Source organism: Aegilops tauschii, chromosome 6, assembly GCF_002575655.3.
Source record: "Aegilops tauschii subsp. strangulata cultivar AL8/78 chromosome 6, Aet v6.0, whole genome shotgun sequence".
NCBI classification, from domain to species: domain Eukaryota; kingdom Viridiplantae; phylum Streptophyta; class Magnoliopsida; order Poales; family Poaceae; genus Aegilops; species Aegilops tauschii.
In genome coordinates, this window is record NC_053040.3 from 386,534,419 (window position 1) to 386,549,405 (window position 14,987).

Consider the following 14,987-nt stretch of genomic DNA (forward strand, 5'->3'; position numbering starts at 1 on the left):
CAAGTCGATCCGCCGTCCAACACCCATCCCTTAGGGCCAGCCAAGTGAAGAATCTGCACCATGAGGGTGCACGTGACTTCCATGTCAGGTCCGCCGTTTGTCGGGGGAACGACACCTATGGGATCACAGGGAATCCCTACTATGGTTGGCAGGGAGCGGGGATGTGGAAAGAGTGGGTTTAGGAGATCAACACGGGGGAATTTTATCCAAGTTCGGGCCGCAAGCGATGCATAATACCCTAATCCTGCATTGGTGTGTTTATCTGGTATTCTTGGACTAGCTACAAGACGTGCAGGGTCCAAAAAGTCTGAATCCTTCTACAGTATGCCTCGGGCCTCCTTTTATAGCCAAAAGGGTCACCACAGTGGCACACAGGAGGTGGAAAGTATGTACTGTACACAAGTCTATCGCCTGGCATCGTAGGACAAACGCATTTAATGCGCTGCCGATGTGCCCTCTCACTTTATCGGGGACGGCAAGGAAGCTCGTCCCGTTCGTCGCCACCTCGCCTCGTTCCGACGCGCGTCCAGGCTGACGAGCGCATGCAGCGCCACGCTAGCTGGCTGGCTGCTGAGCTTGTGCGGTGGCAGAGTCTTCACGAAGATCTGCATGCCACCACGCAGGTGCTTGCTGAGTTGGTCTGGAAGCTGCACGTCGCCACGCAGGTGCCTGCCTAGTTGGCGGGCTGACTGTTGTGTTGGAACGGCGGTGGAGCCTCGGTAGGTGTGGGCCTATCTATGGCCTTGCAGATGTCCCCGGCAAGGGTCTTCCCGGGGGTCTTCGTCCTGTGGTTCTCATCTAGATGTGCAGGCCTTTGGTCTTTCACAAAGATCTGCATGCCACCATGCAGGCGCCTCCCGAGCCTGGGTTCCAATGTTGTCGATGGTGTCGGAACCTTTGGGCTCGAGGGTGGCGGCCTTGTTGGTGTTGGGCAAGTCGCCCCGGCAAGGCTCTTGCCGAGGAATGCCCACCTTGTCCCTTTGCTCCTCGCGCCTCTGGCTTGGTGCTGCTCTGGTTGTCTTGTGTTTTCGCTTCCTCTGCCCCGCCAAGCGTGGTAGCAGGCGTGGCTACAACTGCCCGCGCACAAGTAAAGGGACACAAAAGGCCCCTACTTTTGTGCACCGACAGGAGCCCCCTGGCCTGGGCCACATACAAGCGTGGAGCGTTATTGGGCCAGGCCCAGAACAATGCGCGGGTATGCGTGGCAGAGTTTTACTGTAGTAATTCCCTCGCCAGTTGCGCTTCCCCACGACCCGCATTGAATGCGTGACGTGGGGGTCATGCGTGGAATGACCGCAACATGCTTGCGCCATCCGGCGGTGAACAGTAAAGAGGCAGCCTGCGTCTTCCCTAAAAAAGAGGAAAAACTGCGAGGTCGCTGCTCATTTACTCTCCCAGCCTTGGAACCACCGTTCCACGTTTCCCATCACACCCGTCCTTATCGCCACGTATTATGCATGCACGGCGTGGGGTAGGTGACAGACGCGCGGGATATGGGAAGGCGTGCTATGGCTGATACTTATGCTCTTTTGATTAGGCGGGGAGGGCGGTTGATGACCTCGCTCTTCGCCAACTTAATGATTCGGACTTGAACGGGCTCTTCAGAGGCGTAGAGCCGGTCTTTAGCCTTCCCCGTTCGGCTATAAAAGGGGGACTTAGAGGGAGGAGGAGAGGCATCTTCTCGCGCCTCCCCTTCGTCTCTATCTTCCATCCACCGTCATGGCGAGAGGGCGTGGTCGCGACCGTTCTTCTGTGGAGGCGACCAGGTCCTCCTCCCGCCAGAGAGCCGCGGCGGTCAAGGAAGAGCCAGCCGCCCAAGATGAAGGCCACGCTCGGGGTGGAGGCGCCGGACAGGGCCGCGATCCGCGAGGCGGTCGAGGCAGAGGCGGACGCGGAAGGGGAACACCCGCGTCATCGCCATCTCCGTCACCATCTCCGCCACCGTCTTCTCCTGCTTCGTCGAGCGGCCATGTCGGGGACACGGCGCTGGAGTTCATCCTGCAACTGCGCGAGCCACCGCATAGCTGCCTTCGCCTTCCCGAGGCGTTCGCGAGGGTGCTGAAGATTGACCAGCCACCGAGGTAGAGGCTTCACATGAAGGGGTGTTGCAATGGCGACATGTGGGTGAACACAGGGTTCCCCGTCCCACATGTGATGCTCCTCCGTCGGGGTTGGAAAACCTTCGCACGCGCCCACTGCTTGATGTAGGGGCACGTTCTCCTCTTCAAATTAGTGGAGAGCAACCTGCTCTCTGTCAAGGTCTTCGGGCGCTCGGGACACAGGCTAGGGTGCTGCGCGGAGAGCTGGACCGACGACGAGAGCTCTTCCTCGAGCGGCGACGAGGAGGGGAGCAGTAGGGAGGATGACGGGGGCGGGTCCGACTAGGCGTCGGACGCCCCGTCCCTAGGCGGAGCCGGCAGCAGCACCATCTGCACCTGGCCTTCTCCCCGGCAGGACAACTTGCCAGGGGGGAGTTCTTGGCGGTGGCTCCTCGAGCCAGCTCCTTGAACTTCTTGGGGCCGTCGCTTCTGGCGGCTGGCGCTGGAGGGCCGGAGAAGACGAAGAAGGCGGGTGGTGGGCCGTCAAGTTGGAGTACGATGGCGTCGACGCCTTCGTCGCGTATTGCCGGCCCGCTGCCTCATCTTTCGCCTTCTTCCCCGACACCGTCATCACCAGCCTTCTTCTAGGCGGCCGCTGGGACGTTCTCTTGGTTTTTTCTGCTGCTCGTACCTCGCCTAGGCGCTCCTTTTGCCCCCTGCTATCCCGATTCGCTTCCCGAGGAGAGGGACAAGAAAGGGATTATGGGCATCTTATCTTTTTTAAAACTTTAAGCCTGCGGGCACTTGTTGAATTTAGACCTTGTAACCCCTTGCTCATGTTCTCATTCGGTATGAATTGTGCTTGTTTAATCAACGTATTAATGAAAAAGGGTGCTTGCCGGGTTCTTTTGTGCGTGAGCGAGGCCCACACCAAGGAGCGAGTCCTTGTTATCTTAAATAAACAACGCCGCCCGGCAACAAACCTTGTCGTCCTCCTGCCTTATACCACGACTAAACCCACGCCCTTGGCGGGGAGCAGGGGTAAAGTAGGATCGGGCTCCTCGCTTGTTTCCCTTCCACCGCAACTACAACCGGTTTCCGCCTCGAAAAGGATTTCGGGCATAGGAAGGAGGGAGCATGGTGGCATAGGAACGAACGAGGTTTCGTACGTTCAAGTTTCATACGGAAGCGCATAGCAGGGAGAGAAAACTTATCTGAGTTTGTAGTCCCCGGCAACCTCGGCTTGCCGGGGTCGTGGGTGCCGATCTGCCTTCTTCCCTCTAACTGGTTCTGCAGAAGTGCATGTGCCGCCTGCGAACCAAGAACGGACTGGAAGAGACAGAAAGACACGAATTTGACCTCTATGCTAGGGGTTAGTTGCCGTCAAGCACTATCAACCCTAACACAAAGAGAGAGACTCAACCTAACATGCATGCTAAATCTAGGGCGTCAGTGCTTCATTTATTTATCTGTCGCTCAGGGTCTACACCTGGCTTTGTACAAAGGGTTACATGCCTTGCCGGCAAGGCTTGTACAAAAAATGGTCTGCCGGGAGGCCCGGCAACCGCGCCTTATGGGTAAAACTTGCGAAGATGTTCGATGTTCCAGGAGTTGCTCACTGGAATTCCATCTTCGGTCTCTAGGCGGACTGCGCCGGGCCTGGTGACTCGTATTACCCGATAAGGGCCTTCCCACTTTGGCGTCAACTTGTTTGAATTCTTGGCGAATTGAATCCGCCGAAGAACAAGGTCGCCTTCCTCAAGGCTTCGGGCGTGAACCTTGCGGCTTTGGTAGCGGCGCAAGGCTTGCTGGTAGCGAGCAGCTCGCACAGCAGCCTGAAGACAATCTTCCTCAAGGAGCATCGCATCATCTTGGCGCAACTACTCTTGCTCAAGCTCATCATAAGCAAGCACTCGAGTTGACCCGTATACGAGTTTCGTGGGGAGAACTGCTTCTGCCCCGTATACCAGGGCAAAGGGTGTCTGGCTAGTGGCTCGATTTGGTGTCGTCCTGATTGACCAAAGAACCATTGGCAACTCATCAATCCAGCGCCTTTCGCACTTGTGCAGCTTGTCAAAAGTTCTGGTCTTGAGGCCTCGCAACACTTCTGCATTTGCCCTCTCAGCCTGGCCGTTACTTCTGGGATGAGCAACAGAAGCAAAACAGCCCTTGCTGCCAAGGTCTTGAATGTACTGCATGAAGGTGCGGCTCGTGAACTGTGTGCCGTTGTCGGTGATGACTCTGTTTGGCACCCCAAAACGGCAAACTAGCCCCTTGAAGAACTTGACGGCTGATTGTGCTGTCACCTTTCTCACTGGTTCCACTTCCGGCCACTTTGTGAACTTGTCGATCGTGACGTACAAGTACTCAAAGCCCCCGACAACACGGGGAAAGGGGCCCAGTATGTCGAGCCCCCAGACCGAAAATGGCCAGGAAAGAGGGATTGTCTGAAGAGCTTGGGCTGGTTGATGAAGCTTCTTTGAATGGAACTGGCGCGCTTCACACTTGGTTACTAGGGCAGTTGCATCCTGGAGAGCGGTGGGCCAGAAGAAACCTTGCCGGAATGCTTTGCCGGCAAGGGCTCTCGACCCTATGTGGGAGCCACACATGCCTCCATGTATCTCTGCCAGCAGCCTCAGTCCGTCTTCCCGAGGAATGCACTTCAACTTCACGCCGTTCGGTCTCCTTCTGTATAGGGCATAATCAAACTGGTACATGCTGGACCGACGGGCTACTTTCTCTGCTTCTTCCTGTTCCTCAGGGAGCTCCCCTGTTTGGAGGAAACGGACGGTGCACCCATGCCAGAGCCTAGGGCTCGACGGCAAGGACTAGAGGCTCGTCCATGGACGCGGGGGCAGCTGCCTCTATGGACAGGGCTTGAGGCCTTGCTGGAGGCTGCTGTCCTCCGGCAAGCTTGGGGCACCCGGCAACGTCCTTGCCGGTGGCTCCTGGGAGCTCAGCCGAAAAGTACTTGTCGGGGCCGCCTTTCTTCGTTTGTTCTGTCCTGCTGATGGCTCAACGGATGGCTGGGTTAATCAAAGCACAAAGGTACCTGGTTCCACAGGCAACTTCAGGGCAGCGCGCTTTGACAGGTCGTCGGCAATGCTGTTCTCCGCTCAGGGAACATGCTCTTCTTGTAGACCGTCAAAACGCTCCTCCAACTTCCTCACCTCATCCACATAGGCCTCCATCAGCGGGCTCTGGTAATCCTTGTTAACTTGCTTGACGACGAGCTGCGAATCACCTCTGATGATGAGCTTCCTGATTCCGAGGTCTACCGCGATCCTGAGACCGGCAAGCAATCCCTCGTACTCCGCCGTGTTGTTCGTTGATTTCTCCCGGGGAAAGTGCATCTGGACTACGTACTTGAGGCGCTCTTCGGTGGGTGCTACGAGTAGCACGCAGACACCAGCGCCTTGCAGTGAGAAGGCTCCATCAAAGTACATGATCCAATCGCGACTTGTCTCCTTGCCGGGAAGGGTGGTCTCTTGAACCTCTTCGTCGGGCGTTGATATCCATTCTGCTATGAACTCTGCCAAGGCTCAGCTCTTGATTGTCGAAGTACTTTCAAACTTGAGGCCGAAGCTCGACAGTTCCAATGCCCATTCCACGATCCTCCCAGTCGCATCCGGGTTGTGCAAGATTCGTTGCAAAGGGAGGCGGGTGACGACGGTGATCTCGTGTGCTTGGAAATAGCGGCGCAGCTTTCTCGAGCCCATAAGGAGGCCGAAAAGTAGCTTCTGCATACCAGAGTATCTTGATCTAGCCCCCTGCAAGAGGGAACTGACAAAATAGACTGGGTGCTGCACCACCTTCTTCTTCTGTTCCACTCCGCCCATCTGCGCAGACTCTGCCTTGCCGAGACCGGGCCTTGCCGAGGGTTCTGCCTTGCCGGCGTCAGGCCTGCCGGGGAGGACTCCGGCCCACCATCCGACGGCTCCGCCACCACTGCTGCTTCTTCCTCAAGTTCCCTCTGCGCCACCAGCGCATCACTAACCACTTGATTCGTTGCTGCTAAGTATAACAGCAACGGCTCTTGTGGTTTAGGCGCGACTAGTATTGGCGTGGAGGAGAGGTACCTCTTCAAATCTTGTAGTGCTGCCTCTGCCTCCGGAGTCCATTTTACTGGATCCGCCTTTTTCAAAACTTTGAAAAAGGGGAGGGCGCGCTCAGCAGATTTGGAGATGAACCTACTCAGGGCAGCAACGCAGCCGGCGAGCCTACGGATGTCTTTGACCCGTTTCGGCGCCTCAATCTGCTCAATTGCTTTGATCTTGTCAGGATTTGCTTCGATTCCACGTTGAGACACAAAGAAACCAAGAAGTTTGCCGGATGGGACATCGAAAACGCACTTCTCTGGGTTGAGCTTGAGGTTGATCTTGCGCAGATTTGTGAATGTTTCTTCTAGATCTTGCACGAGCGTAGCCTTGTCCTTGGTTTTGACCACTATATCATCCATATAAGCTTCCATATTTCTGAAGGAAATATGCCCTAGAGGCAATAATAAAGTTATTATTTATTTCCTTATTCTCATGATAAATGTTTATTATTCATGCTAGAATTGTATTAACCGGAAACGTAATACTTGTGTGAATACATAGACAAACAGAGTGTCACTAGTATGCCTCTAATTGACTAGCTCGTTAATCAAAGATGGTTATGTTTCCTAGCCATTGACATGGGTTGTCATTTGATTAATGGTTTCACATCATTAGGAGAATGATGTGATTGACTTGACCCATTTCGTTAGCTTAGCACTCGATCGTTTAGTATGTTGCTATTGCTTTCTTCATGACTTATACATGTTCCTATGACTATGAGATTATGCAACTCCCGTTTACCGGAGGAACACTTTGTGTGCTACCAAACGTCACAACGTAACTGGGTGATTATAAAGGTGCTCTACAGGTGTCTCCGAAGGTACTTGTTGGGTTGGCGTATTTTGAGATTAGGATTTGTCACTCCGATTGTCGAAGAGGTATCTCTGGGCCCTCTCGGTAATGCACATCACTTAAGCCTTGCAAGCATTGCAACTAATGAGTTAGTTGTGGGATGATGTATTACGGAACAAGTAAAGAGACTTGCCGGTAACGAGATTGAACTAGGTATTGAGACACCGACGATCGAATCTCGGGCAAGTAACATGCCGATGACAAAGGGAACAACGTATGTTGTTATGCGGTCTGACCGATAAAGATCTTCGTAGAATATGTGGGAGCCAACATGAGCATCCAGGTTCTGCTATTGGTTATTGACCGGAGACGTGTCTCGGTCATGTCTACATAGTTCTCGAACCCGTAGGGTCCGCACGCTTAACGTTTCGATGACAGTTGTATTATGAGTTTACATGTTTTGATGTACCGAAGATTGTTCGGAGTCCCAGATGTGATCACGGACATGACGAGGAGTCTCGAAATAGTCGAGACATGAAGATTAATATATTGGAAGCCTATATTTGGATATCGGAAGTGTTCCGGGTGAAATCGGGATTTTACCGGAGTACCGGAGGGGTTACCGGAACCCCCCGGGGGTTAATGGGCCATAGTGGAGATGAGGAGAGGCGGCTAGGGCAAGGGCCACGCGCCCCTCCCCCCTAGTCCGAATAGGACAAGGAGAGGGGGGCGGCGCCCCCCTTTCCTTCCTCTCCTCCACCTCTTTCCCCCTTCTCCTATTCCAACAAGGAGGAGGGAGTCCTACTCCCGGTGGGAGTAGGACTCCTCCTGGCGCGCCTCCTCCCTGGCCGGCCGCACCTCCCCCTTGCTCTTTATATACGGGGGTAGGGGGCACCCCAAACACAACAATTGATCTCTTGATCTCTTAGCCGTGTGCGGTGCCCCCCTCCACCATAATCCACCTCGATAATATCGTAGCGGTGCTTAGGCGAAGCCCTGCGTCGGTAGAACATCATCATCGTCACCACGCCGTCGTGCTGACGAAACTCTCCCTCAACACTCGGCTGGATCGAAGTTCGAGGGACGTCATCGGGCTGAACGTGTGCTGAACTCGGAGGTGCCGTGCGTTCGGTACTTGATCGGTCGGATCGTGAAGACGTACGACTACATCAACCGCGTTGTGCTAACGCTTCCGCTTTCGGTCTACGAGGGTACGTGGACAACACTCTCCCCTCTCGTTGCTATGCATCACCATGATCCTGCGTGTGCGTAGGAATTTTTTTGAAATTACTGCGTTCCCCAACAGTGGCATCCGAGCCTGGTTTTATGCGTTGATGTTATTTGCACGAGTAGAACACAAGTGAGTTGTGGGCGATACAAGTCATACTGCTTATCAGCATGTCACACTTTGGTTCGGCGGTATTGTTGGATGAAGCGGCCCGGACCGACATTACGCGTACGCTTACGCGAGACTGGTTCTACCGACGTGCTTTGCACACAGGTGGCTGGCGGGTGTCAGTTTCTCCAACTTTAGTTAAACTGAGTGTGGCTACGCCCGGTCCTTGCGAAGGTTAAAACAACACCAACTTGACAAACTATCATTGTGGTTTTGATGCGTAGGTAAGAACGGTTCTTGCTCAGCCCGTAGCAGCCACGTAAAACTTGCAACAACAAAGTAGAGGACGTCTAACTTGTTTTTGCAGGGCATGTTGTGATGTGATATGGTCAAGGCATGATGCTATATTTTATTGTATGAGATGATCATGTTTTGTAACCGAGTTATCGGCAACTGGCAGGAGCCATATGGTTGTCGCTTTATTGTATGCAATGCAAACGCCCTGTAATGCTTTACTTTATCACTAAGCGGTAGCGATAGTCGTAGAAGCATAAGTTGGAGAGACTACAAAGATGCTACGATGGAGATCAAGGTGTCGCGCCGGTGACGATGGTGATCATGACGGTGCTTCGGAGATGGAGATCACAAGCACAAGATGATGATGGGCATATCATATCACTTATATTGATTGCATGTGATGTTTATATTTTATGCATCTTATCTTGCTTTGATTGACGGTAGAATTATAAGATGATCTCTCACTAAATTATCAAGGTATAAGTGTTCTCCCTGAGTATGCACCGTTGCGAAAGTTCTTCGTGCTGAGACACCACGTGATGATCGGGTGTGATAGGCTCTACGTTCAAATACAACGGGTGCAAAACAGTTGCACACATGGAATACTCAGGTTAAGCTTGACGAGCCTAGCATATAATAGATATGGCCTCGGAACACGGAGACCGAAAGGTCTAGCGTGAATCATATAGTAGATATGATCAACATAGTGATGTTCACTGTTGAAACTACTCCATCTCACGTGATGATCGGACATGGTTTAGTTGATATGGATCACGTGATCACTTAGAGGATTAGAGGGATGTCTATCTAAGTGGGAGTTCTTAAGTAATATGATTAATTGAACTTTAATTTATCATGAACTTAGTCCTAGTAGTATTAGCATATCTATGTTGTAGATCAATAGCTCGCGTTTAGCTCCCCTGTTTTATTTTTGATATGTTCCTAGAGAAAACAAATTGAAAGATGTTAGTAGCAATGATGCAGATTGGATCCGTGATATGAGGATTATCCTCATTGCTGCACAGAAGAATTATGTCCTTGATGCACCGCTAGGTGACAAACCTATTGCAGGAGCAGATGCAGATGTTATGAACGTTCGGCTAGCTCAATAAGATGACTACTTGATAGTTTAGTGCACCATGCTTAAACGGCTTAGAATCGGGACTTCAAAGATGTTTTGAACGTCATGGACCATATGAGATGTTCCAGGAGTTGAAGTTAATATTTCAAGAAAATACCCGAGTTGAGAGATATGAAGTCTCCAACAAGTTCTATAGCTACAAGATGGATGAGAATAGCTCAACCAGTGAGCATGTGCTCAGATTGTCTGGGTACTACAATCACTTGAATCAAGTGGGAGTTAATCTTCCAGATAAGACAGTGATTGGCAGAGTTCTCTAGTCACTATCACCAAGTTACTAGAACTTCGTGATGAACTATAATATGTAAGGGAAAACGGAAACGATTCCCAAGCTCTTCGTGATGCTGAAATCGACGAAGGTAGAAATCAAGAAAAACATCAAGTGTTGATGGTTGACAAGACCACTAGTTTCAAGAAAAAGGCAAAGGGAAGAAGGGGAACTTCAAGTAGAACGGCAAGCGAGTTGCTGCTCAAGTGAAGAAGCCCAAGTCTGGACCTAAGCCTGAGACTACGTGCTTCTACTGCAAAGGGACTGGTCACTTGAAGCGGAACTGCCCCAAGTATTTGGTGGATAAGAAGGATGGCAAAGTGAACAAAGCTATATTTGATATACATGTTATTGATGTGTACTTTACTAGTGTTTATAGCAACCCCTCGGTATTTGATACTGGTTCAGTTGCTATGATTAGTAACTCGAAACGGGAGTTGCAGAATAAAAAGAGACTAGTTAAGGGTGAAGTGACGATGTGTGTTAGAAGTAGTTCCAAGATTGATATGATCATCATCGCACACTCCCTATACTTTCGGGATTAGTGTTGAACCTAAATAAGTGTTATTTGGTGTTTGCGTTGAGCATGAATATGATTTGATCATGTTTATTGCAATACGGTTATTCATTTAAGTTAGAGAATAATTGTTGTTCTGTTTACATGAATAAAACCTTATATGGTTACACACCCAATGAAAATGGTTCGTTGGATCTCGATCGTAGTGATACACATATTCATAATATTGAAGCCAAAAGATGCAAAGTTAATAATGATAGTGCAACTTATTTGTGGCACTGCCGTTTAGGTCATATTGGTGTAAAGCGCATGAAGAAACTCCATGCTGATGGACTTTTGGAATCACTTGATGCTTGCGAACCATGCCTCATGGGCAAGATGACTAAGACTCCGTTCTCCGGAACAATGGAGCGAGCAACTGACTTATTGGAAATAATACATACTGATGTATGCGGTCCGATGAGTGTTAAGGCTCACGGCAAGTACCGTTATTTTCTGACCTTCACAGATGATTTGAGCAGATATGGGTATATCTACTTGATGAAACACAAGTCCGAAACATTTGGAAAGTTCAAAGAATTTCAGAGTGAAGTGGAGAATCATCGTAACAAGAAAATAAAATTTTCTACGATATGATCGCAGAGGTAAAATATTTGAGTTACGAGTTTGCCCTTCAGTTAAAACAATGTGAAATAGTTTCACTACTCATGCCACCTGGAACACCACAGTGTAATGGTGTGTCCATACGTCATAACCGTACTTTATTAGATATGATGCGATCTATGATGTTTCTTACCAATCTACCACTATCGTTTTGGGGTTATGCATTAGAGATAGCTGCATTCACGTTAAAAAGGGCACCATCTAAATCCGTTGAGATGACACCTTATGAACTGTGGTTTGGCAAGAAACCAAAGTTGTCGTTTCTTAAAGTTTGGGGTTGCGATGCTTATAAGAAAAAGTTTCATCCTGATAAGCTCAAACCCAAATCGGAGAAATGTGTTTTCATAGGATACCCAAAGGAGGTTGGGTACACCTTCTATCACAGATCCGAAGGCAAGACATTCGTTGCTAAGAATGGATCCTTTCTAGAGAAGGAGTTTCTCTCGAAAGAAGTGAGTGGGAGGAAAGTAGAACTTGATGAGGTAACTGTACCTGCTCCCTTATTGGAAAGTAGTTCATCACAGAAACCAGTTCCTGTGACTCGTACACCAATTAGTGAGGAAGCTAATGATGATGATCATGTAACTTCAGATCAAGTTACTACCGAACCTCGTAGGTCAACCAGAGTGAGATCCACACCAGAGTGGTACGGTAATCCTATTCTGGAGGTCATGTTACTTGACCATGACGAACCTATGAACTATGAGGAAGCGATGATGAGCCCAGATTCTGGGAAATGATTTGAGGCCATGAAATCTGAGATGGGATCCATGTATGAGAACAAAGTATGGACTTTGATTGACTTGCCCAAATGATCGGCGAGCCATTGAGATTAAATGGATCTTCAAGAGGAAGACGGACGCTGATAGTAGTGCTACTATCTACAAAGCTAGAATTGTCGCAAAAGGTTTTCGACAAATTCAAGGTGTTGACTACGATGAGAGTTTCTCACTCGTATCTATGCTTAAGTCTGTCCGAATCATGTTAGCAATTGCCGCATTTTATGAAATCTGGCAAATGGATAAACAAAACTGCATTCCTTAATGGATTTATTAAAGAAGAGTTGTAAATGATGCAACCAGAAGGTTTTGTCGATCCTAAAGGTGTTAACAAAATGTGCAAGCTCCAGCGATCCATCTATGGACTGGTGCAAGCATCTCGGAGTTGGAATATACGCTTTGATGAGTTGATCAAAGCATATAGTTTTATACAGACTTGCGGTGAAGCATGTATTTACAAGAAAATGAGTGGGAGCACTACAACATTGCTGATAAGTATATGTGAATGACATATTGTTGATCGGAAATAATGTAGAATTATTCTGCAAAGCATAAAGGAGTGTTTGAAAGGAGTTTTTTCAAAGAAAGACCTCGGTGAAGCTGCTTACATATTGAGCATCAAGATCTATAGAGATAGATCAAGACGCTTGATAAGTTTTTTCAATGAGTACATACCTTGACAAGATTTTAAAGTAGTTCAAAATGGAACAGTCAAAGAAAGAGTTCTTGCCTGTGTTACAAGGTGTGAAATTGAGTAAGACTCAAAACACGACCACGGCAGAAGATAGAAAGAGAATGAAAGTCATTCCCTATGCCTCAGCCATAGGTTCTATAAAGTATGCCATGCTATGTACCAGACCTATTGTATACCCTACACTGATTTTGGCAAGGGAGTACAATAGTGATCTAGGAGTAGATCACTGGACAGCGGTCAAAATTATCCTTAGTGGAATAAGGATATGTTTCTCGGTTATGGAGGTGATAAAGAGTTCGCTGTAAAGAGTTACGTCGATGCAAGCTTTGACACGGATCTGGATGACTCTGAGTCTCGATCTAGATACATATTGAAAGTGGGAGCATTTAGCTAGAGTCACTACTAGAAATCCCCATATTTCGGACGGTGAAATCTAATAGCCGACGGACCGTCGGGTATTACAGTAATAGCCGACGGTAGTTATAATGGACGACGGTTACTATCAACTCACGAGTATTACCACAGATATCCGACGGTATACTAGAATGCCCGATGCTGAAAATTCACCCCTCGGATATCCAACTTAATGCCCGACGGTTTATCGTAAAGCCCGACGGTTTTTCCTACACCCACGGGGATTACATGTAATGCCCGACGGGTTTCCCTACACCCACGGGGATTACATGTAATGCCCGACGGTTTTTGGTACACCCTCGGGAATTACATGTAATGCCCGACGGTTTTTGGTACACCCTCGGGGATTACATGTAATGCCCGACGGTTTTTGGTACACCCTCGGGGATTACATGTAACGCCCGAAGGTTTTTGCCACACCCACGGGGATTACATGTAATGCCCGGCGGTGAAATTTAATAGCCGGAGGTGAAAACAAAACTCTCACCTATGAGAGGACATGGCCGGCGGTATATATGTGCCTCTTGGTTATTTGAGAAAATACCCGACGGTGTATAGTGATAACCGGCGTTTGACTTTCCCTCTCGATGATATGTTTCAATGGACAACATATGTAGAATGACCGATGTTATATTCCAAATAATTCAGTATAAGAAGATTCCAAGAACTAACATCTAGCATTGCTATTGTAAGCGAGTGCATTATGTTCTTTTTCACAATTAATATATAGGATGCTTAAAAAATTGGTACAGGATAATACAAATATGATGTTTAAAAAAATTGCACTTACAAAAGTACTACTTTGCTAATTTCTTGGTCATGTACTTCTGTAACTTGCCTAGCACGTATCTTTAATTAGTTTTTCTAATAAATGCAACTTTGTCTAGAAGGACCCCGCCACCTTCACGTATATTATTAATTAAATGCAAATGTGTCGTGAAGTATTAATTACATCTTAAATTATAACGAGGATGAGTGTTGTATTTGAAAATTAAGAAAGTGGAATGCTATGCATATGATCCTATACGTAAATATGATCCTTTTTGTCCGAAGCAGTGCGACCATTCTTTTTCCTCCCAACCAAGAAAGTAAAAGGGAGGCATCACCCTTTCTACAGAGTCTGCCACATGGAGCCACAGAGGCCTTACCGTTTCAAAGTATTGTCGTCCCCTGCATCGGTGAGGCTATGTTCGTACAATATGAACCCGTTCGTATTTTTCATCACCATTTTAGGTCCTTAGTAAACACGTATGGCTGGTCATGAAGTACTAGTACTATCATGACTTACAAGCCCGAGTTCCGTATTTCAAAACTAAAAAAAGAGTCATTATATATACACATATGATTCTTTACGTACAATCCTTATCAGACACCACAAACACAACAAATCAACCATTATAAGCGGTGGTCATTATTTCTTCCTCGGGAAGAAAAAGGGCGATCTCGCCAGCGTTTCTCCCAAGGAGAGTTCCTTCGATCGCCGCCGTCCTTCGGCGGCTCCCCTCCGCCGACGACCTCGATCGTCAGTGCTAGGGGGTCGCCGGATCCGTGTGTGTGTGTGTATGTGGATAGTTTTTAGGCTAAAGTAGCTTTGTTTTTAGGTTGCTCATCGTCTTGGCTTCGGCGGCGGCGATGACGACGCTGAATAAAGATTCTTCAGTTCCTTCCCCGACAAGTCGATCGGCCCTACGGTTGGGGTGGTTTTGAAAACCAGCCGGTTCAAGCAAGGATGGTGTGGCGGCGACATCCTCGTGGTGGACATGTGTCCTCGGGCCGGCGTCTGCCCCGACATCAGCGCGGAGCTTGGGATGTATGTAGTCCAGGAGCGGATGTAGATTGTGGACTGCATCGACGACATCTGGAAGACGGAACGTGTGCTGGGTTCGTGGTTGATGGATGGAAAGTGTGGTTTCCTCCTTCGCCGTCTTAGTCGTGGTGGGGTGCCAG